The 24,184-nt window shown below is 40.1% G+C and overlaps 1 protein-coding gene across 4 annotated transcripts in view; it reads left to right on the top strand.

Moving 5' to 3' along the window:
* ZNF521 (zinc finger protein 521) overlaps window positions 1–24,184 on the top strand; it is a 275,157-nt gene that overhangs the window by 1,775 nt on the left and 249,198 nt on the right. The window lies entirely within an intron of this gene.

Raw genomic sequence — 24,184 nt, 5'->3', positions numbered from 1 at the left:
GAAAAAAAAGTCCTCTCCGACTAGCGGGGAGCAGCTTCTGCTCCTTAGAAACGTGGCCCGGGGTCCTGGCCGCGCCGGGGCGAGGACACAACGGCCGCCGCCTCCTCCCCGCCCGCGCCGCGCCGCGCCGCGCTCGGGTTCGCCTCCGCGCGCAGCCCGGGTAAACAATCTCGGGGAGCCGGCCTGCGGCGCCCCGGGCCCGGGCCCCCGCTCCCGCCCAGAGCTCCCCTCCTGGCCCTTCCGAGAAAGTTCACCACCCCCTCGCCCCTGCGCCTCCCCGCCGCCCCCTTTGGTCTTTCGCTTTGCGCTGGGGGGTCCAGCTCTCCGCGGTCCCCGTTGGAGAAGGAAGTTTGCGGGTTACGAGTAGTGGGGTGGGGTGGGGGGGCTCGGGAGCGGGGGGTGGGGGCGGGGGACACTGAAGTTATTGATCCGGTGGCTGTGTTGGAATGTGGCGAGGAGAGTCACGTGGCGGCCTCCTCCTCCTCCTCCTCCTCCTCCTCCTCCTCCTCCTCCTCCTCCTCCTCCTCGGCCTCCTCCGCCTCCTCCACCTTCCGAGCCTCCCCCCGGGGGAAGGCAGGGTCTGGCGGCCGCGGGGAGCCGCGAGGTCCGGCGCTCCGAGGCCGGCAGCGGGGAGGGCGAGCGGCGGGGCGCGGGCGCCGGAGGAGGCGCGGGCAGGCCCGGCAGGGCGTGGGGGGCGGCGGCGGGAGGCGGCGGCGGCGGCCCTCGCGACCCCGGAGGCGGAGGACAAAGGGCGGCTTGTGCGCCCGCCCCGGCCCGGAGGGTCCCGCCGCGGTCCGCGCGGCCCGGCCCGGCCCCGCCCTCTGGTCCCCGGCGGGCGGCGCAGCATCCTCTTCCTCCTCGGCGGCCCGGGCCGCGGCGCCCGGTTGCCCCTGGTACTGCCGCCCGGCGTCCCCCGGCGGCCGCCGGCCGGGGGGCAGGGTAGGGGGAGCCGGGCGCCCCGCGCCTCGCCGGCCGCCGGCCGAGGTGTCTTTATGGACTCGCTTAGCGGAGCCCTCGCCGCGCACACAAAGCCCTTTCTTCTCCGGGGAAGGGACGCGGCGGGGGAGGGAGGGAGGGCGCATTGGAACGCGCGCCCCCCCACCCCCCAGCACAGAAGTTTTAGTTTGGAAGCGAGCTGAATCTCTGACATGGGTCTTGACACAGTTTTTTTTTTTTTTTTTTTTTTTGGTGATTTACATTCACGTGGGCCACACATTTTTCTGGGAAAGCCTAGACCGACGGCCTGAAAAGATTCCAGCGCCGATGGTGAAAAAAAATAGACGCCACGGGCGTGCGCGGGTGTCAGGGTAACGGTGCACGACGCTCGCGTCCGGGGAACTTGCCGGGAGGCTCCACTTCCTTAAAAGTCACGCTGAGCCAAGAAGCAGGACAAACCTCTTCCTAGTCCCTTGGCCAGAAGAACTTTGCGAGTTTGATAGGACAGCGCTCGGGGTTCGGTCCGGTGTAAAGGGTGGCAAAAGGGCTCCGGAACCCCCAGGAATCCGTGAGGCTTTTTATTTTTAAGAAGTTTATTGAAGTTTTGCACAATGGGTGGTTTTGCTTCTCCGCAGCCTCCGAGCATTTAGTTCACCTCCCTTTGGAATGGATTCATAGTTGAAGTTCTGTTGATTGTGGGTGCACGCGTCCCCCGTGTTTCCTAGAGAGGATTCATTCTCATGCACTTAGGATTTTCTGGGCAGTAAGGGAAGCCTTCAGTTGGCGGTAATCGCAGGGCAATCGTGGATCGGCCGATTTACAAAATACCTAGGACCTTCAAGACCTGTGCAGTTCTTAAGTTAATAAGCAGAAAAGAAAAGGAAAGACAAAAAAAAAAAAAAAAAAAAAAGGCAATTGGAAATGAATAAAGAGGGCATGTTATTCTTTGGTTGTATGGTCATTTGCAAGAGTAGTCAACTATCTTCTCCATGAAGACACAGCATCTGTTTCTACTGCCAAGCTCTAAATAAAATATTTACATTAAAAACAAAGATTTAGCTTCCATTTTCTGTGTGGGCACGGAACACAGTGGTGTCCTCCTCCATCAGCTGCTTGGATGACTCCCAGAACAGCGAATGGCCTCAGGTGGGCTGGCTGAGCTTTGGGGGTGAGAAGCTGAAGACAGGAATAAAAATAGTGCCGCCCTTACTAAAGAGCTGGCTTGTTTTTTCTTCAGGGTATGCATTTACCTGGGAAAATACATATTTAGATGAGCCATGTCAGATGAGTAATTATGGTATTAGTAGCGGTTTTGGAGAAGTAGAAGGGCATTCTAGGTGGCTCTTGTTAAATATCTAGCCTTTTCTTCACTATTTGCATTTTTCTCCTGTCTTCCCGGGAAGGGTCTCCATTTTTTTTTTTTTTTTTTAAATGTGTTTTAGGAATCTTCTGAGTGTGTGCATTCTGTACCCTATAGTGTTTGGGAGGTCACATTCGGATCATAGAGAAGCCAGGGAAGTGTTCTGATAGACGTTCTGGCGTCATCATAATAATAAGCGAGAAGCAACACTTTGCTACCAGCAGGCATGGAAAGGCTGACTTGATCCGAGTTTCTTCTGTGAAGAACTGATGAGTAGTGTGGTCACTCAAATAAAAATTCGCGTTCTATCAGATGAGTGACAGTGTTTCAAAACCTTTGCAGATTACTTTATACCAACTTGGAGGAGGCATTGGAAACCATGAAAATGCAATGTGCCCTTCTAAATAAAACATGAAGTTTTGCATCCAGTTTCCAACTTGTCTCCTACATCCATACTATTTCTTTAACAGACAGGGTTTAAAAGATATTTCTGATATGGCTGTCACTTTTGATATCATAATTTGCAACTTATATCTCAGGGGAGTAGTTTACATAAGGCAGGTAAAAACATTAAAACAATATGACAGTTAAGTTTGGAGGTTTTGTTTTCAACCAAATGCTTAAAAATAAGGTCTACCAGGAAATTCTATTACTGGTTGAATTTATTTTGCCTATTCTCATAAATTTAGTATTTTGAATAAAGAATCGTATTTACTTCAAAAATGATGGGGGGGGGTTCTTTTGTTTGTAGCAAACTTTAATGTAATTGTCCTTGATACCCCACCTCCTCAGGGTGGGTGCCAGGTTTCTGGATGCAGTGGTGCTCGCCCTGCTTGGTCTCCTTGCCTCTCTAAAGTGGCTTGAAACTGTTAAACACCAAAAAGATTCATTTTTCTATTTGTGAAAACTGTGAAATATATTTTGAAATGTGAAACTCTTTCACCCCTCTATCTCCCAAAGAGCTGGCATCAAAAGTCTCTCAGCCCACAAAGTCATGAAACTTACTTTGTCCTTATGCCACGAAATCTGCAGAATAACCCTTTCTGTTTAATGAGGGTTACAGCCAGTATTTAGAGGCGAGGGTGGTTAGACAATTAAACGAGTCATCCATTCTATCCCATTTGTATTATTTGGATATTTATCTCAGTTCCTGAGAGTAGACCTGGTATTTGAGGAGATCACCTGACTGAACATAGTTCTGCTGGCAGCTTGTTTTTCGGGGCAGCAAATCAGTTGCATCAAATTGGCCAATTGTGACCTATTTCTATTTTTCTTGCTGGCTCTTTATTTCATTTCTTGTGGTGCTTCTCTGATGGAAGTTTTTCGGCCATTTTACCTGATAAAAACAGGTTTTTTTTTTTTTGAAATTTACTCCAAGAAGCACTGTAAGAAGGAAAAAGTGGTCCACTACATGAAGGTGTGATATATTCAGTAAGAGCCAAGTTATAAAGCTGGAAGGAGAGAGGGGAGCACTTAGACATTTAAATGGCCAAGTTAAACACAGGACACAATTAGGATATCTGGACCCTCAGGTGTTCATAAACCTGTACCAGGGGCCTCAGGAGAGAAATGGTGGGAACCAGGGAGAAAGGGAGCCCCCAAAGTACGTTGTTTAACTTGGCTGTCACAGGAGCTAACCCTTTGTAATTTGGCACATTTTGAAGTTATCACACTTAATGATTGACCTTTTTCCTTTTTCCCCATTTACCTTCTTTTGTACTTATAATGCTATTTTGAGAAGAAGTAATTTATTAGAAATATAATGAAGTGGCAAAAATGTAGCCCTCAATTTAAAGAAGAAATGTAAACTATAGAGTTTGAATGAAAAGGCAGTGGATTTTAAGTCCATAACCTTTTGAAAGTCAGAAAACCTATCTATTAGGCTGTATTCTCCAGTGGAAAGGCTCTCAAAATTGTAGGTGTTAAAAAAGCCATCTCAAGGAGCTTGTACCAGCCCCTAACTGAAAAGAAATGTTAAATTCTCCAGTCCTTAAACACATTTCCCTGTGTTTTTCGGAGACAAAATATATTTTCTTACAGGTAGACATATATATTATATATTAAAAAGGTGCATTCTCTTATTATCCATGCGTTTTAGTCCTTAAAAAAAATAACCTCATCACTAGAGATTCAGTTTTGGTTTTGGAAATGAAGCCATAGTGAGAAAAAAAGCCCTGAATCGTATGTGGAAAAACAGTTGTGTTAAGACAGTATAATAGTTTGCTTTTAATTAAAACTTACTATATAGCTTTTCCCTCAAAATTATTCTTAGAGAAGCTAAGCATGACTCCCTTTTTTAATAACTAGATTTTAACCTAAGGTGAGCTTTAAAAAAATACTAAGAAGATATCTATAGATCTCTATCTATATACTCTTTTTCATGGTGGTGAGGGCGGAATGCTCTACTAATTGTGCGACACACAGCAATGTATGCTTTTACTTTTGGACTTGGATGCTAAAAAGCCTGATTCTTGGAGACTGCAGAAGCTCAGTGTTTGACATCCATACCCCCCTTCAGACAGTTGCACTTGTTCTTCTGTTCATCTATCAAGCAGTGACTGTTTCTTCCCTCTACCACCTCTAAATTATACTGACTAGATGTTGAAGTCATTAAATTGATTACAGTCCAATCAGTAGACAATCCGACATAAACAAAAACAGCAATTACAGTTGGCAAGAATCCCACGAGTGCTAGTCAAAGTTCCAGAACTGATGGTCCAGTGAGTCTTTTCCAAAACGCCGGATTTCACGATTTTAGCAGTTCTGGCAGCATCTTTTTAAAGGGAGGGCACAAAAATTCATAAGATTCCACTTGGCCTTAAAAACAAAAACATCTGTTTGATGCATGAGCGGATTGTTAGCTTTTATTATCCAGCCAAAAAAGGGCAAAAAATAGGATATTGAACATAAAAGCATACATGTAAAAATGAAATTACAAAGGGATTTGAGATTAGCAGCTTTTTATAAAGCTAGCTGTTAATAATATTTTCTTTTTTGTTTTGCCAGGGTATTCCCACATCCCTTAAAATCCATTGTAGTTATTGACAGCCGTGACATCTAATAGCGATGACAGAATTTTTCAACTTTTTGCTGCCAGTAATTGTACTTCTTTTTACTTGCTTTTTTTTTGGGTCATTGCAAGTCTCCTTGCATTTTTGTAGATTTCTTTTCATCATATAGGAACATTTTTGCTCCCCTCTTTTATTTTTAAAGAAAGTCTGTGAGAATTGACTAGTCTGGTGAATTCTAGTGAAATACTTGTTGACATAAGTTGAAATGTGATATTGAGTATACTTGCTTCCTTGAGTTTTCATTTTGATGTAAAACCATGCAACGAGGAGAAAGAGGTTTTGATAGTAGAAAAGAGCAGTTCTACCAAGATCAATTAAGAATTTTATGAAAGTTCTGCTTTTTCTGTTACTGTGGTTTATTAATTCACCTAACAGAATTCACATTGCTGGCTTTAATGCCATTATTTCTGTTGCCATAGAATACATTCTTTATGGATGGTTTTAATAGATACCATGTTGTGTTTTTAGTTATTTTTAAGAGAAAATAATTTTCAGACTTGGAACACTTGCATCGTATTTTAGCAGTCCTACGGATTGTTAAAAACGTAAATATTGTCGTTAGGTAGTAATAATCTGTTAAAGAACGCTTTTGAATTGAATGAAATTTTGATATGAAGGCTGATATTCCAAATCAAACCTCTGGCTAAGTATTTTCCCAGATGTATTTAATTTTTTTTCTACGTTGACTCCTGTTGTGCTGTGAAAGGTGAAAGTTCTGTGGAGAGGATGTGTGCAACTTTCTAATCCCATTTCAATTAAATATGAAATATGTTCCTGTTTTTTGTTTGGGGATTACAAGGTGCACTAGCTGGGACTGCATACCTTTTTTTGTTGTAGTGAAAGTGTACTTGTCTGATTTAAAACACGTTCCGCAACAATGTTATTATAATGCAATTAAAACTTAAACATTAAAGTTAACATTAGTAAATTTAAATAGCTCTGTTATAGTATTAATCAAATAGTGTAAGGAAAGCTTTTAAATGGTTTAAATAATTATGCAACTCTTGGCATAAAAGCCTGACACACAAGATAAATCTTTGAAAAGTAAGTAGAATCGTGGCTTTTTTTTTTTTTTAAACTTTAATTTTAGGCAGCTTGGGCTTTTAGCATGCATCACATTCCACCTCTAGTATAAGTAATTATGCCAGTTTAGTAATTATTAGAGATGAAAGAAATTCAGTAAGAAACGAATTCTTTAAAACTTCAGTAGCTTCAGTTTTAGCAGGGATAATGATCAAGCAGCAGTTATCCAGCTGCCTGGGGACCCTGCCACAGCTACAAGCACTGGGCTGATCTTGGGGGTATCATTATTATGGCAGCACACACTATAGTTGGCATTTCTACTCTAGATGTCTGATAGTAGAGGTTTATAATTTGACCATAAAAAAAAATCTGGATTCAAATATGACTGTCTAGAAACTCCCACTTCTTAGGAGATTAAAAAAAAGTGCATGTACACCTAAAAATTATTATTGGACACCATATATTTTCATTTTATAAGATAGTAAATAATTTTTTAAATCTTCAAAGGAAAACTATATGTAAATCTGTCATTGCATGTGTATATGTGTTGAGAATGTATTGAGCATTTTAAGTCTTGTTTTCAAGTGCAGATGATTTGGTTTGGAAGGCATATAGGATTCATTTGTGAGCATAGCTGATTATGGTCAAGTGACTGACATTCAGAATATTTGTTTTCATAACAGTGCAGTTTGTTGGAATCACATTTTGGTATTTTGGTTAAAAGAAAAATTTTTTATTATGTATTTTAAAACAAAAGATCTCAGTGCCTTGGTTATCACAAGTCAGTAGGAGAGGAACACATAGGTGGTGTGCACACACACAAATATACTCTAATGTTCTATTTGGCATACATTTTGCTCAGCAAATCCATATGAGTTAACCACTGTTTAAGGGAAAAATTGGATTGAATTGGATTTTGCCTAATAGAAATTGGTATCATTGTGAGGAATATAATTTCCTTTTAGAAATTAAAACACTACCATTGAGTATCATTACTTCACTATTTTTTTTTTAACCACCTTCTTTCAGTCTCATGATTGGCTTTTTCCAAAATTTCTTGTCCCATCAGTGTACTGTGAGAGATATATCAAGATGGAAACTCCTTTACCTGATGGGAACAAAAGAAATACGTGGCTCTCATTCTTGAGTACAGACAGTCCCATGTATTCATACAAAATATGTTTGTGAAGACATGGGAAATGAAGAGTCCATAAGGTGAATGATAAGTCGCCGTACTATAGGGGGTCCCGTGACCAGGAATCTCACATACATTGTGATGTTTTAAACTATATATTGACTTCCAGAAACAACTCTAGCATTTTATCGTGTTCTTTAATATTATTATTTTTCCTCATGGTAAAACCAGATTAAGGTCTCATAAGTGCACAAGTAAAACTAAATAGTAATTACTTTTAACATTCCTAATGATTTAGCTTGTCTCAGTTGTTTTGAGTTTGTTAGACATATGTTTTCTCTCACTAGTATCACACTTTTGTCTTTTCTTATTTTTATACATTGAAAAAAGGCAATTAAGTATTCACAAAGAATACTCCACTAAGTGGCAATGAAGCCAAAACAGAGCTATTGGCTGGGAGGTTGTGCTATCATGAGTTCATTGGAATGTTTTGTTCATTGGCTGATGTGCGGAGTCTGAAGTCACTGTGTGTATCATGTAGGGTGGTTGGGGCTGTCAATGTGCAGTAAGAAAAGTTAGATAGACTGTTTGCAGAGGCAGGGGTTAAAAAAAACAAACTGTGGGCTCCAGAGAGTGCATATTAATTCCTGGAAAGAGTAGAGAATAAAAACAGAAACAATTAGGTATGGTCATAAGTATTGTGACTTGGGTGTTAGTACTAGTAGGGAGATGGTTACAGAGTAGAAAGGGCAAGGGGGCCAGCTCTCATGTGCGGTCTGAACTTTTTTGGCAAGCCACTTAACCTCTGTTCTCTAGGATTCAGATTTCCTCTCTGTAAAATGAGGGGGGGCTCATTTCATCATTTAACAAGGGTTTCTGCCCTCCCTCCCGTGTTTATTTTGTTCCTGGCCTTATGCTGAATTCTGAGAATTAGACTGTGAACGAAGCAGACATAAACCTTGCTCTGAGGAGGCTTCTGGTCTAGAAAACTGGATGAGATTTTAAATATCTTCCATTGCTTTTTAATTTAGGGAAGGAAGCAAAGCAAGTAAGGAGAAAGAGATACATGTACATGATATATTCGCTTTCTCAGCAAGTTAAGTCAGTTAAAAAAGTTAGATAAAATGGATTACAAAACATTGTTGGCACCAAAAGTTGGTGAGCTATAATTTTTAAGAATAGTGAGCAATGTTTCCTCTTAAAATTAAAAGGTAAAAACGCTCATTTGAACTGAAACCACTAAACACATATATAGAATATTCCCATCTCTTTTGGATTTAGGCCATTGACTTAGCAATATCTTTTACCCCCCCACCCCCCCCCAAAAAAAAAGATTTGGATAACATTATTGAAAGTTAATTGTGTGATATTAAAGTTCATCTTTAAAAATAATCAAAGATTTATGTCATCCTTTAAGATAATTGAGAGTATGTATGATGCTGATATTAAAAAACCCCGCAACACCAAACTTCAGTTAGGAATCCCTGCCATATAAAATTGAGGTGAAACAAGTCACAAGGAACTCATTCCATTAAATATTCAGGAACAGAACACTAAGGAATGAAACAAGTTGGTATTGAAAAGTCCATAGCGCAGGTTTGACTATTTCTCCCCTGGGAGACAGGTGAATGCTTTGAAATAAACTTTTGCAGAATCATAAATCTTAAGCATAAGACAATTTAGAGATAATGATATTGGGTGTCTTGATGGTCTTCATGTTCAAAGATGTGAGTGCTGAATGAATGGTGATGGTGGAGTGTAACTGACCGAAGAAAAAGATGATCAACATGAAATCCCTTTTGCCTCCTCCAAAATCATATAGGTCATTTACATAAGTATTGCATCATTATACCAAATTTTTAATCTTCAAAATAAAACCATTACAAGATAATAACACCATTTTATAGCTTCTGTTAAATGTAACTGTTTTTTATACTTGCTGATTTGCATATTTAAAACCCAGTCTGAGTGTGATGGGCTGGCAACCCCTGGGATGGCGCCCTAGCTCTGTCTTTGCCTCTGTGTCCCTTGGCCAGGAGAATGCTCAGCCAGGTACCTGACTTATACTTCGTGCTCAGTAAACTTCGAGGAACTAAAATCACTTCATTTCTTGCAGAAGGAATGTGTTGACACCTTCTGATTTCCTTCTATCTCTGTCATTGTAGAATTCTCATATTGAAGAAATTGTAATTCTTGCAAGTTGATCAATAATTCATATTAATGGGGCAAGCATGCTTTTTAAGTTGTGAACTTGATTGAATTGTAGCTAATGGAACAAAACCAAACAACAGAGGTGAGATGGTCTTACTTTCTACTATGATTTCTTGTTCAGACCCCTATATAGGGAGCTGATATAGAAGAACACATGTATCACCTACTGAACCATCCACAGGGCTTTTATAAGAAATCTGACTCCATCCAAGTTTTGGAATTTCCATACAGCAATTTGTAGTTTCTAGATGTGAGCATAGGGCCAGTGACCAGTTCCCCTCACTAGGAGTTTGTCATGTCTCACTGGGAGGACCTCTAACAGCCACAGCCACAGCCACTTTGGACTAGAAATCACACACTAGTGAGTGTGTGACCAACTCTGTTTGCCTGGATGTTTGCCATGGGATGGCTATGAACCTGCAGCAGTACAAATGTTTGAGCCAAGGTCAAAGTGTGTTGCTTTAAGGACAGCATTTTAATTTAGTTTGACTTTTGTTGGCTGGTCATCTTCAATTCATGTTCATCCGTTTGCCCAGGTGCTGGTATCATTTTCATATAGCAGCATGGCCCAAACCTTTAATGATTTTCACAGCTTCACATTGAATCTCCTCTAGACTTAGATTGTGAATTCACAAGTCAGTTTTGTACAACAATAAAGACTTGAATATTATTTTCATTTCTTAAGACTCATCCCTCATCTTCTGTGAGGCTTTTTCTGACCCACCCGACTTAAAATGACTCTTCTCTTTATTATTCCCTTTATATGGTCACATACCATAGAAACCATAGCTCTAGGTTGGTTTTCTGGTTTGTTGAGAAGCCCTCTGAGAGCAGGGCTGTCTTTCTTTCTTTCTTTCTTTCTTTCTTTCTTTCTTTCTTTCTTTCTTTCTTTCTTTCTTTCTTTCTTTCTTTTTCTTTCTTTTTTTTCAAGATTTACTTATTTGAGAGAGATCTGAGATAGTGAGAGAGAGCACAAGCTGCTAGGGGTGGGGTGGGGAGAGAGAGAAACAGGCTCCCCACTGAGTGAGGAGTCCGATGCAGGGCTCCATCCCAGGACACCGGGATCATGACCTGAACTGAGGGCAGATGCTTACCTGACTGGAGCCACCCAGGTGCCCAAGGATTCTGTGTTTTTTTTTCTTGAATTCCCATAGCCTAAAACTAGATGGTAAATGAACAGATGTAAAAGTACACAAGCAAATGTAGTAATTCAGTCATTTGTTTCATCAACAGATACTGTACACTTATCTTTTACCAGTCTAGGAGTGCTTAGAGTTGGGGATGCTATGAAGGAATTACAACCAGGCAGTGGAGGAAGCACATTAGATGGACAATTAAATAGACACTAATAATTTACAGTCATGTGAAAGGAAAGTACTGGGTGTTATGAGAACATTTCACAGATATCAGTGAGGTCAGGGAAGGGTCATAGAGGAAGCACTTTCCAACCAAATCTGAAGTTTAATATATATTTTAAAGATTTTATTTGTTTGAGAGAGCAAGCATGAGTAGGGGGAGGAGCAGAGGGAGAGGGAGAGGTACAAGCAGACTCCCTGCTGAGCACAGAGTTCTGAGGAGGAAGTTGGGTCCTAGAATCCTGAGATCATGACCTGAACTGAAGTCAGACACCTAACCGACTGAGTCACCCAGGCACCCCAAGTTTAATATGGGTTTGAATGAAAACTATTGAATATGGTCATGCATTCTATAGGAATTTCTAGTTGAGCATCAATTATGTGTCAGGTGCTAAGGATATAGTAAGGAACAAGTCAGACCCAGTTAGTTGCTTATGGGTTTCATGAAGCTCACAGTCTGTGAAGACTTACTGAGGTGATTCTTTGTTTCCCTCGTAATGTTTAATTCCAACCTGTACTTAGTTTTGCAGCAGTAGTATACTTTCAATTCATACAAGTGACATCTCTTTTATATTATTTGCACTTGGCTAACTTGTGTGTAAGTTCAGATCATCCTTTATTTTTGGGCTTGGTTTTCTTGCTCTTAAGTGAACTACCCTGACTGCATCCATAGAGTTTTTCATCATTAGATCTACTCATTCTTGCAAACATCTGGATTTCTTTTCATTCTTATAATGCTATCTAAATACTGGAAATAAATAAAAAAAAATAAATACTGGAAATAACTCACTTATTTTGGTATCATAAGACAATTTAACAACTCTCCTCTATTTGGCCTCATGGATACTTAGGAAAATATATTCAAATTGTGCAATATGTTTCTGCTTATGATCTTTGCAAATTCTTAGCACACTTTCCCCATCAAGGAGCTCAGTAAACACTAGAATAGGACAGTACATCAACAATCTGATTCCTTATTTATATGTTCTGTATAGTATATTCTGTAATTGAAAACTTACATAGAGAAACTGGAAGATCGTAAAAAAGTTAATCTACCTACCCAAACTTTTCAACTCACATTTTTAAGATATTTTCTGTTGTTTTGATTCCTAATAGCATTATTCACAGAGTCCCCCCAAACAGTCTCAGAGCAGATGTTTGAAGCCTCTGCCACCATTCATGCAATTCTCCAAGCCAAGTCTGAGTGAGATGCATTGACACCCTGGACAGGCTAATAATGTTAGCCTGTTCTTCCAATTGTTCTTTCAATATCTGCTCCACAGTTTTGAGAGGATGCGGGTTCTAGTGATAATGTCTTTAGACATATACATGTGAGTCTTTTGGGTATCTTTCTTTCCCCAACCAAAGTAAGAGCTGTCTGTGCTGCCTTCCCTAAATATATTTCCTAGGAGCCCCTCCATACCAACTGAGGACCTCTTTTTTATTCTAACAACTCTGTACTACCCACGGCATGATGTTTCTTCATTCCACCCTCCTACTGCTGATGGCCATCAGCTTGTTTCTGTTTATTTACTTCTCTTTTGCTTGATTTACTATTTATAGATGTTGCTTTAATAAGCATATACACGTTCTTGCTGACATGTATGATTATATAAATGGGATAAATTCCCAAAAATGGGATTGTGGGGTAAAGGGAACATGCATTTAACATCTTGATAGATCTTGCCAGGGTGCCCTCCGCAGAGGTAATTCTAGTTCACACTGCTGTTAACAGCAGGGTTAGAAAGGATCTGTGTTTAAATACTTTATCTTTACTAATGTGACTTGTGAAACAAGCAAACTGGTATTTCATTGACATTTTAATTAGCATTTCTATAATTATGAGCATCCTTTCCTATGTTTATACATCATATGTATTTATTTTTCTGTGAATTGTCTTTGTATTTCCTTGGATCCTTTTATTCTTTGGTTTGAAAGCAGCTCATATTAATAAGAAAATTAGTCCTTTGTCTGACTTTTGTGTTGCAAATATTTCCCCATTTTGACTTTGTGGGTGGTAATTTTTTTCTTTTGTTGTATGGAAGTTTAAAATTGTTTATTTTCAATTTTGTCAGTGCTTTCCCTTGTAAGTAACAGATTTTGTGTCTGACATAGAAAGTTTTTTTTTTTCTTTTCTGATATTCTTTTAGTTTTGTCTTTCCCATTACTCTGGCTGAAGGGTCTTGTCTGTGCCCTTCTGCCCCTGTATTCCCAGCACGTAACCACATTTCTAGAAATATAGTAGGTGCTTAGCAAATATTTAGTTAGTAGGTCAATATAGTATGGTGGTTAAGAGCATGGCTGTTAAATCAGACACCTTATCTTGAAATTCTAATCTGGTTGACCTTGGGCAAGTGATTATATCACTTTGGACTACAGGTTCTCTATCTGTAAGTGAGGGTAATATTAGTACCTAATTTATTGAGTTTTTGTGAGAATTAAGAGTTAATTTATAAACTCTCAGAATAGTATCTGGCAAATGAGAAGTACCTAGTCAATGGTTTTTACTCTTACTCTCAGAGTTTTCTGTCTTGTGAGGAAACTCTTCCTTCCATGGTATACAACCCTTTTCTATTCTAGAAAATTCCTTTTTGCTGTGGTTCAGGAGTAGGGATTTCTAGGTATCCATGTGGCTGCACACAGCTTTTTCAGAGGCTTGTCTTGGGTGGGTTCCCTGCAGATATCTTTGCTAGGTTGAGTGTGTCATGGCTAGCTCTTTCACACTGGTCAAATTAGCACCTTGTTCTAAGCTCCATTTTGCTTTGCCAAATGCCAAACTCTGTAGACAGAGTTCTGAAAGAAAAATTCCTATAGAAATTCCAATTAAAAGATAATGGAAACATAACGTGGAGCTAATTAATTTTAGAGCCTCTGCCATCTTTTTGGTAAGTCAGGTCTGTGTCTTTGAGGTTCTTTGCAAAAGGGCCAATGCTAATCTGCAAAGGTAGACTAATTGTTCTTGGGAGAGGAGCTAGAGACAAATAATTCACATATCATTATGAAAGTTTAATCATAGTAGATTTATTAATAATCCTTAAATTAAAAAGGTAAATCTGGGCTTGGGTTTACAAAAGAATTAGCTGAACAAGGGGATGATTTTCTACATCGCCATACTCATCAGTAAGTTTATCTAGAAGCATTTTCTTCGTGGCTTCAGAGTGGAATTCACTGTTGTCTAGAAGTATTTGTGAGTACAGAGTGTGAAGATGGAAGGAGAACACAGGAATGCACATCTGCTGTTAACTATGAGTCCGTATCAGACTGTGGCTAGCCACTGCTTTAATTTTATGTGAAACTTTATTTTGGGGCAGATTGTCTGAAATTTCTTTGGTGTCTGACTTCTTCTCCATTCTATTCTGCAGTAAGTCCTAACAGCTCATTTTGCGTTATTTTTATTTCTGTGGCCTCTCCCTGCTCATTTGGTCACCAGTTCTACTTTGTTTAGCTCACGAAATCATCCAGTCCCCACTCCAGGATGCTGGGCCCCAAGGGTCCCTTCAGGCTCAAGAAACCCAGCCATTGGCCGCTGGTTGACCTGCGCACTCGTCAGTCTGCTGATACTCTGTGTGGGCACTACCATCTCTTTTTATTGTAACGAAATTATAACTGTCATAAAGTTGTCTTTCTATTCGGACAAAGCCTAAAACCTTAATATATCCAATCAGATGACTTTCAAATAGTCATTTATACTTTTTTCCCTTCAACCTTAATGCTAAATGAAGTGAAAGAAATAGTAATGAAAATTGGAGTGGAGAGAGTCAAGAGGATTGTACGAGGCTGCTTTTAATCCTCACTTTGTGAGTGACAAAAGAAATTCCACGTTGAGATATTTTAAAATAAATGTTCTAGAAGACACTTTGGGAAGGGTGTTTTGGGCTAGGGTGGTAGTTTGAGCTGAACTACCCCATTTCAAGTCACACTAGGACATTGTGACACAACAGGGAGGAGAGTCTTAGTCTCTTGATTTCTGGTTGTAGGAATTGCCTTTCATGGAAGTAAACATTCTAGACTGTGGAAGGAAAAGTGTCTTTCCCCACCCCTCTCAGATTCTTTACAAAAGCCCAAATCTGGGGCTCACTCTCTGGGAGATCACCTTCCTTATTCTAGTTTTAGCTGTCAGGATATCAAGCTTTTAGTCCTGGAGGTACAACCAACATGTCCCAGTGAGTTGGCCTAAGGGACCCAGTGCGCAACGGGCCTGTGTTTGGATCCCACATGTTGTCAAACCTCTGTAAGCCTTTTTCTTACCAATAAAATGGTGAGAATCTACTTCACAAGACTGTTGTGTCAGGTAACAAATGTAAGGCACCTAATATGTGTCTGGCTCTTAGCAAGTTACTAACTCTTAGCAGCCTTTTATTTTGGATGCAATTCCTAGGGCCCCCGAGGAAGCACGCATCTTTTAACCCCTATATGTTTCCCTCTTCTGCGAAGCCCTGAGGTGGGACACAGTTCTGTGACTGGCTTGCTTCTCTGTGTCCTGCAGAAAATCTTTCCCCTTTTGTAGACAGCCTGAGAGAAATTGTACCAATTTTTATATTAAACTTTTAGGAACCGTGCTCTACAATAAAAGAGGGGTAGTGGATATGAATTCACTATGGAATATCATCTGCATTTGGGAACCCCTAATGTTTCCAAAAATACTGTGCATTTCATTTGATCTAAAGTGAATCTTATGTCAGTTATTATTATTCCCATTTTATAGATGAGAAAAATGAGGCTCATCCAGTTAGCATGGCTGAAGTAGAAAAAGAATGTAGACTTCTGGACTTGAAAATGGGCAGTCTTTAATCTCATAATTTTCAGACAGAAGGAGTCAGGACCAATCTTAAGCCCAGTCAAGAGGTGGAAAGAATTAATCCCCTGGCCTCTGAGTTTCTCCTCTGCTGTTCCCTATCCTTTAAGTATTTAGATGTCAGTACCCTCCCCTATTACACCTCCCCCGAGAAAGTTACTTCTGCAAGAAAAAAATATATTAGTTATACCTGAAAGAGAATTAAAAGCAGTAGAAACCTGACAAATCCCTAATTGTGTGATTAAAGGCTTTGGCTTCTGATAAAAGCATTGCGTGCCTCAGAAAGCTGATCTGGGAGGTATTGTAGAGGAGGTAGTGCTGGGGTGCTGGAGTGAGGGATCCAGGAGGGTTTTCTCATTGCTGGTAAAACCTCAACCGAAAGGCCCCCTTACAGAAGCTGAGTAGACTTTCAAAGGCCTTCCTCTAGATACTCTCATTCAGAGGTCGGAGATTTGCTAGGATGGAGCCCACCAGTCTGAGTAATAGGAAAACATGAGTGATAGTTGTGCCTGCAAAATTTTAACAATGGATATGACTTTGGGTTGAATAGCCTCCTGATAATGTTACATTAGCTGTTTCAAATACACTGTGTGGAGAAGCAAATTCCTATTTCCACCTGGCATGTTACCACCCTGAAGCAATGTCTGTTTTCTTTGAAAGATGCCACTTTTTCATACATATTTTCTTTGTGCTATAAGGAGATGGACACAGCTGTTGGGGACAGGTTGCCCCAAGGACTGGTGGGACATTGGTGTCATCCATGGAAGATTTTGGGCATGACATGTCACCATTCCCCCCAAAAATGATTTCAATTCTGAAGTCTTATATTCGGCATTTTAGAGATGGCACTTACTTTTTTTTTTGGTAGTGTTGACTGAAAAGGAATTTTCAAAAGGATTGGATTTTTCAAAATTAAAAGCAGCAGTCATAGAACTGATTAGATTAGATCCCTTGTTATTCTTTTAAGAAAATAGGATGAGATCTGGCCCTTCTAGTTCACCGTCTGAGATCATGCATGCTCTTTCCTCATGTGTATTTGCTTAAAATGATGTTTGTGAATTATATACATACACGCACACATATGTATATTTATCTGCTTATTAAATCACATGGTAAAAGAGAAAAATGATTAAATATAGGTGCTTATTTGTCAGCCATTCTCCTTGATATGTGATTGATTTAGTTAATTTTACTTTATGCATATTTGGAGATTATCTGATAATATATCATCATTTAAAATATGTTTATATATAACATCAATACTATAAAAATATTTAATATATGCTCACATTATCTTGACAGTTCAAGATTGAAACAATATAAGTGGGAACATATTTCCACAAATGACTATTAATTTATAGTTACTAAGATAATGGCATACACGTTCACTTTCAGTTCTATCTGGGTAGCTCTGTAAATTGTGTATTGATTATGCTAATGGCATTGGTGTCTTTATTACTTGTCTGCAGATACATGCAGATTGAATTCACATTTGGCAAGGTTGTCATTCTGTAGAGATGAAAGTGCATTTTTAAAATCTGTTTTTTGGAGAGATTGAGTTAAAACTAAAGGAAAACATTAATTGAATGCATATGGAAACTTAAGGAATTGTATTCTAGGAAATGAAAAGTGCAGTTAGAAAGTTAAAAATGATGCTGTTATATTTCCTTTGTTTCACACTCATTAAGGGAAGTGTTGCAGAAATGGTATTAATTCAATAATGATCTATTTTTATAGTTTATTTTTAGTTATGTGGCTTTTCTTGTTTTGTTTATCAGGCTGAAGGAACCTTAGACATTTAGGGTTGCATGTGTTTTGAAATTTATTAGCCCAACTAGAGGAGAACAGAATGAATTTCTTTTTTTCCCCCAATTATACATAAATTTTCTTGTATTTTCTAATAGCTCATAAGTCATAAATCACAGCCCCACTTTTTGCTCTGATCTTTCATTACACAACATGTACCTATTTGGTAGGATTTTTCTCTCTCCTTTTTCCTCTTCTGCTTAGCTGTCATGGTACTAAAGCAGTTGTCTAGAAACCACTTTTTTATTTTCCGGAATGGGATGACTTCTTAGAAATGTGGGCTTTCCACTGTGTGCCAATTAGGAAAGAAAATTAAAAAAAAATCTTTAAAATATTTGTTTTCAAAGCAGTTTCCACTGTATTGTAATTAGAGTTGGATCCCCGTTTTGTTTGAGAGCCAATAGGAGCTGCTAAAGGTAAAAAGTAAAAAAAAGAAAAAAAAAAAACAACGAAAGTTTTCATATTCCTGGGTGATATATGTCCATGCAACAGGATATTAAAAGTCCCAAATTTTATGTCTAATTCACAACCTTGAGACAAATTCAGTTGTGCTGGTCTTTCAAATACAAGATTTAAAATTTAGAAGAGGAGCTTCCCAAATTAAAAAAAACAAGAATAAAAGAAAGTCACTAACCAGAAGAACTGAGTGAAAATATAGGATTGATTTTTGTGAATGAGATTGGAGTTTATCTTCTCAAAATGTAAAGATGAGCACTGCTACATTTCAGCAAGCATTTCTTGTTCAAAACAAAACACTATCCCCCTAAGCTAGTGTTTCAGTAATTGTTGAGATAGTTAACTTTAAGTGTTGAATTCAGAAATACTGTTACAATTGGATTGGTGTTATCTAAAATAGCTGAAGTAATAAGAATAGTCAGTGGAAGTATCAAAAAGTATGATGTCTGGAATACAAAGGCTTTTTGCCCTGATTTAAAAAAAAATTTTTTTTTTAAATTTTTATTTATTTATGATAGTCACACAGAGAGAGAGAGAGAGAGAGAGAGAGAGAGGCAGAGACACAGGCAGAGGGAGAAGCAGGCTCCATGCACCGGGAGCCCGATGTGGGATTCGATCCTGGGTCTCCAGGATCGCGCCCTGGGCCAAAGGCAGGCGCCAAACCGCTGCGCCACCCAGGGATCCCTGCCCTGATTTTCTTTTGCTGGGATGGAGTCATGCTTCCCGGCTGGGCTTCTATAGCTGCAGGTTATTTGTTATATTTACAGAGGAAATAACTAGACCCTTTCCCAAACATCCAAGTGTCTAACTCCTAGTTCCAAGTATGTTTCACTAGTGATTGTAGTTGTCCGAATAAACATTTTGCAGTATTGCCGAAGAAAGAGATGTTAGAATCAATTACTGTTTTTGTCTTTAGTCAAATTTTGGATTTGTTTTCCCTTGGCTTGGTGTATGTTTGAAATAAGACTAAAGTAAAAGGAATCTCACCAAAGGTCTAAGTCCCCAGAGGTGTCATGGGGGCCGTTGCCAATCTCTTGCACTGGATTAAAAAGTTAGCTGGTATGATTGTGGTAGTTCTGGCCAATCTCTCTCCAGTTTCCACTTTGGTGGGATTATGGATAAAAGGCAAACTCTGGGTGTGAACATAGTGAAAAAAAGCAAGCCATTAGCCTCCATTAATACACCTGTTTTAAAACCGAGACAGATGGGGCACCTGGGTGGCTCAGTGGTTGAGCATCTGCCTTTGCTCAGGGCGTGATCCTGGAGTGTCAGGATCGAGACCCATGTTGGGCTCCTTGCATGGAGCCTGCCTTTCCTGTCTCTGCCTCTCTCTGTGTCTCTCATGAATAAATAAATAAAATCTTAAAAAAAAAAAAAAAAACCAACCAAGACCGCACACACATTCATCTCTAGGAATGGTTCTCCTGCAGCTAGTGGCTGGCAGTCATTAGATGGCTCTGCACTTTCTTCTACCAACACTCAGGGCTAAGTCCCGTTCCTGCAGTGGCTCCCTGGCCCTTTTTTCTGCCATTGACTGTTGGCACCTGATTCCCTCCTTTCTGGCTGACCTCTTGTCATAGCCCCTGCTTGCAGGTCTGGAACCCTACCCTACCCTCTCCATTTCCAGTGGGGCATCTTTCTAAAAGGGAATGGAGATCAGTCACTCACCTTCGGTCCTGACTGGAGGGCCTCCCGTCGTGCTGAAGTTGGCCTGTGAACGTTTAGCTCACAATAGTTGCTTGGCAGTCTAGCTTCTTTTCCAACCTCCTCTCTGCCAAGGCTCCCTTTTTTCCCCACTCTATCTGTCCCCCTCGCCCCCCATTGGAATAGCATAGAAAAACTTGCACTTCCTAGAAGGCATCACGTGGTTTTATGCATCTGTATGCCTTTACGTATGTTTCCTCTATTTGGAGACCCATTTTCTACTTGTCCTTGGGGCTCCCATCCTTTCAAACCTAGACCAAGCTGCTCTTCTTTAGATAGAATTATCCTGCTCTGCTTTATGTGATTTAAATGCCCCTGGTGTGTGGGCTTCTTCATCTAAGGACTCACCGGGGCCTTCTGCCCTCATCGATTTGCTCATCTGCCCCCATCCCCACTGGAGTTTGCCAGCCCTCTCATGTAATGGCCTATGCAGAAAAACGCTAAGTTTTGATGACATAAGTGGGCAAATGGGAAGGCAACAGGCCCCCAGTTTCCCATTATCCCCAGCTGTAAGTGGTCGCTTTGACAGCTGAATGAAATATCCTCCAACACTTGACTAGACCCACTTTTGACCTGCCTGTTGGGAAGCTCTGCAGCAACCTGTAGGCTCCTTGGGACAAGGACCAGGTCTTAGGCTTTGCATCTCCAGGCCCTTAACCAGATGCCTATTACTAGTATAGGCACTCAGTAAACATTTGTTTGCTGAAGGTGTGACCAGGCAGGCCCTGTAATTCAATTTGAAAGTTAAAGAATTTAAGGCAGGAATGCATTGATGAATACTCTATATGAAAGTTGGAGTGCTCACACTGCTTTTTTCTAATTTTCTCATTAAGGATAATGGGGGAAGGAAATTGGGGTAGGAATCTGATCAGAAGGGGAGAAACTTTTTATTTGGTTCCAAAGAGTCTGTGTATGGTTCTCTGTGTGTGTATGTGTGGTAGTTGTTGTTTTTAACCTCTCCCAAGGCGAATTTCCTCCCACTTAGCATCTTCCTGCAAGGAATTCCATTGTAGGTAGAAGAGTGGTAATAAATTCACCTTTGGCATGTTCTCCTTGATAATAGTGCATCTGTGATATTTCTCTTTGGTCTGCAAGGACTGCAATAGACCTGTAGAACAATCAAGCAACACTGCGGAAATTCTAAATTCAACAGCATGATTTTGTTTAATACAGAGATCATTCTGTCTGAGAAGATTTTATGGACAAAGGAAAGAACAAGCACATGGAAGGGGCTTTTTTTTTTTTCTTTTTTCTGTAAAGCAATTTAATAACTTTCAGAGCATAGAGTGGTTACAAATAAACATTGCAGAAAAAGTAAAAAAGCACATTTTTATCCTTGACCGCCTGAGCTCTTCAGACCTGTTGGTGCCAGACAGTTGCTGCTGATGGCCGGCACTGTCCCAGCAAGCTGAGAACTGGGTTTGGGATGTATAGCTTTGGCCACCACCGCACTGGTTGCTTTTGTTTTTGTTTTGTTTTGTTTGTTTACCTTTTCTTGACAGTAGAAACAAATGAGGGAGCAGACCAGCAGGCGGGTGTGGGCCAGACGGCTGTGCAGTCTGGTAATGCTACATTCCTTCATTAGAGCTTGCTTGCCATTTTATAACAGTGTGCGATTTATTTTCCCTAAATCTGTTTTCATCTTATGGGATTTCAAGTTAGAATGCATAGCTAGAGCCCAGAAAGCACAAAATAATGATCCCGCCCTTTGGTTTTTGAAAACTAGGAAGGCTTGCTTGCTCTGTGTTTAACTCTTTGTAGCCTGAAGGTAACTTTTCCTCTGTTCTCAGAAAGTATCAAGATATATTAGTGAATGCAGTTTGAACCCACTTGTGCGGGAGGAGTGATTTTGGACATAGTTTGCTTTAAACAGATAACGTTTGATTTTTCTCTTTAGGCATGGGACTTCTAACTATGCCAGTAAACCCTAGAGCTAGCTGTACATACAGATGTGAACTTTAAAAACCTTAGACGGCTAATGATTATTTGGCACAAGATGACTGTCAATGTGGGGTTCATCATTTGTAGTGATTTGGGGGATTTGAATGTGGGCTGCATTTGTAGAAGTTATTTGTTTATTTATTCATCATGGAGTTTCTGAGAATAAGACACTGAGTTATAATGCCCTTTGTATTTTTAGACAAAATCCTTGGAAGAAAACTGAGGCAGCTTTCTCAAGTAATAAAACCATTATATTTTTACTAGCCCACTAGTAGTGTAGTGTTGAGCCCACTTTTTCCTGAACATTTACCCCTTTTTTTTTTAGTTTTAGGTGATTAAGATCCAGGAGGTCACAGTCATCACAATGAAGCCAAGAATTGTTTGTTTTGTTTTGTTTTTTAGGCAGCATTCACTTTTTAGTTTGGGATTTCTTGAACTTACTGGCACTGTGTGGGTTGATTTAAGATTGAGTAATTCATGCCCTGGTTGTTTAATTTGGTGAAAAGCTGGCTATGACCAGAGAACAGACTGTTAGGAAATGGTCATGTTTTAAGTTTGCATGTGTGTATAAGTGGAGTATTTTGGGTTCATTCATCTCTTGCCAATCTTAGTTGTTAAGTAATCTTCTTGCATTCATATTTACATCATCTTCAGAATCTTGTGTTTCTGCCACTCTTATAAAAGTTGACTAGGGTTTGTAAGGTAGAGCTTTGTGCTTGGAATTAACCAGGAAAAGCCTCCTTTAGATCTCCTGCAAGAGGGACAGAGGGCCTGCACCCTATATTGGCTGCCAGAAGTTTTTATAGTAATACTTTGTATCTAGGCTCTGGCTCTTACCATCAAATGTGCTTTTTATAGAGTACCAAGTTATAAATGTAGTGCAGCTACGGCATATTAATCTTACTGCGGAGATTTAATGAGGCAGTTGTTTTGCGATGGACACTATTGGGAGCAGGGAGCGACAGAGTTTTACTTTACCACTGAGCTGCAGAAATATTCCTTGCCTGGTAATAATTATAACCACATGATCTCTTAGTTTTTCTTTCTTTTGCCAGTGCTTTTCCATGCAAAAGTGGCTTGGAAGGAGGTCCACTTCTAGGCAGTGAAATGGGTTGGAAATTGGGCTGTTTTCTCAGTGGTTTGACATTTTAGCTTTGATCAGGCATGGGATCCGTGTTGCACAGAGAGAAATATGTAAGATGAGTTTCAAGAATACAGATAGTCTTTGCCAGTCCACTGAGATGGCTTTTAGATATTCATTACTTTTACTTGACTTTTATATAGGTTATAAAAAGTAAATGTGGTGAAACCTCATTTTTACATGGACAGAATAGAATTTCTGCTGGTTGGCCTTAAACTGATCCCACACTTGAAATTAATTGAAGTCCATGGGTTTATTGCCTCCAACACTTTTAAGCCAGTGCAATTTTTCATTTTCCCCAAAGTTGAAATTTTATTAAACCCAAGTTATAGCAATAACAACCCTTATGAAGGGGAGGATGAGAAGGAAAGCACCACCTGCCAGAGAACGTAATAAGGGGAAAAACATACTTCTTTTAAATTTCCATTTATAAGTAAAATTAACAAAATTGGAAACAGAGAGCTGCCATTTATTTTTTTGTGATAATAATTGTGTCTTTGTTCCAAAATTAAGTCTTTTAACCAGGTTAGAACTCTGTAACTCTAGGGTTTCATAGCAGCCTTTTGAAAGGATGAGCCAGAAAGTAGGTGGTGCAGGTGAGATCATTAGGGATGGAGGTCACATGTCCGAGTGGCTTCCTTTAGGTCAAAGGACAGGGAACGGTGTCTGTAGCTCTAATGGGGTTTGCAGTTGTCGCGCAGGGGGTCTGTGGATATTTAAAAATACTGCCCTTTGGGGGAGTTTGGAGCACAACAATTGAGTTGAAAGAACAATTGTCCTCCTTGAGGTGGTGTTGGGAGCAGGGGCAGTACTTACAGGCATGGACCTTGTATTTATAACCCCTTAGGTCGAAGTCAGAGATTTGAATGGCTCGCAGAGTAATACAATTATTTTTTATGATTGGATCTCAAAGGACTTTATAAAAACTACATAACTAAGGCCATGTGCAATTATTGAAGTGTAGCCACCTGTGGGAAAGAAATGGTTGACAATGTAAGCTTTCCAGAATCTTCCTTACATCAACTAATTTTAGGAATGGAGCCCCCTAACACAAATAAACATCTTTTGAATGGGCAAGAAATAATTCTTCATGAAAGTGGAGGTTGGAAAAAAATCTACTCACAGAAAGAGAGAGAGAGAGAGAGACTGAGATTCTAGCACTCATTATGCCAAGGCATCATAGGCTATAATAGCACCCACCCCCCCAGAGGGTCCCTCTTAAGTGGTGACCTAAAAACGAATTCGCCAGT

This window comes from Canis lupus, chromosome 6 (genome assembly GCF_048164855.1).
Source record: "Canis lupus baileyi chromosome 6, mCanLup2.hap1, whole genome shotgun sequence".
Taxonomy (NCBI): domain Eukaryota; kingdom Metazoa; phylum Chordata; class Mammalia; order Carnivora; family Canidae; genus Canis; species Canis lupus.
This window is presented reverse-complemented; position numbering and strand designations above follow the sequence as displayed.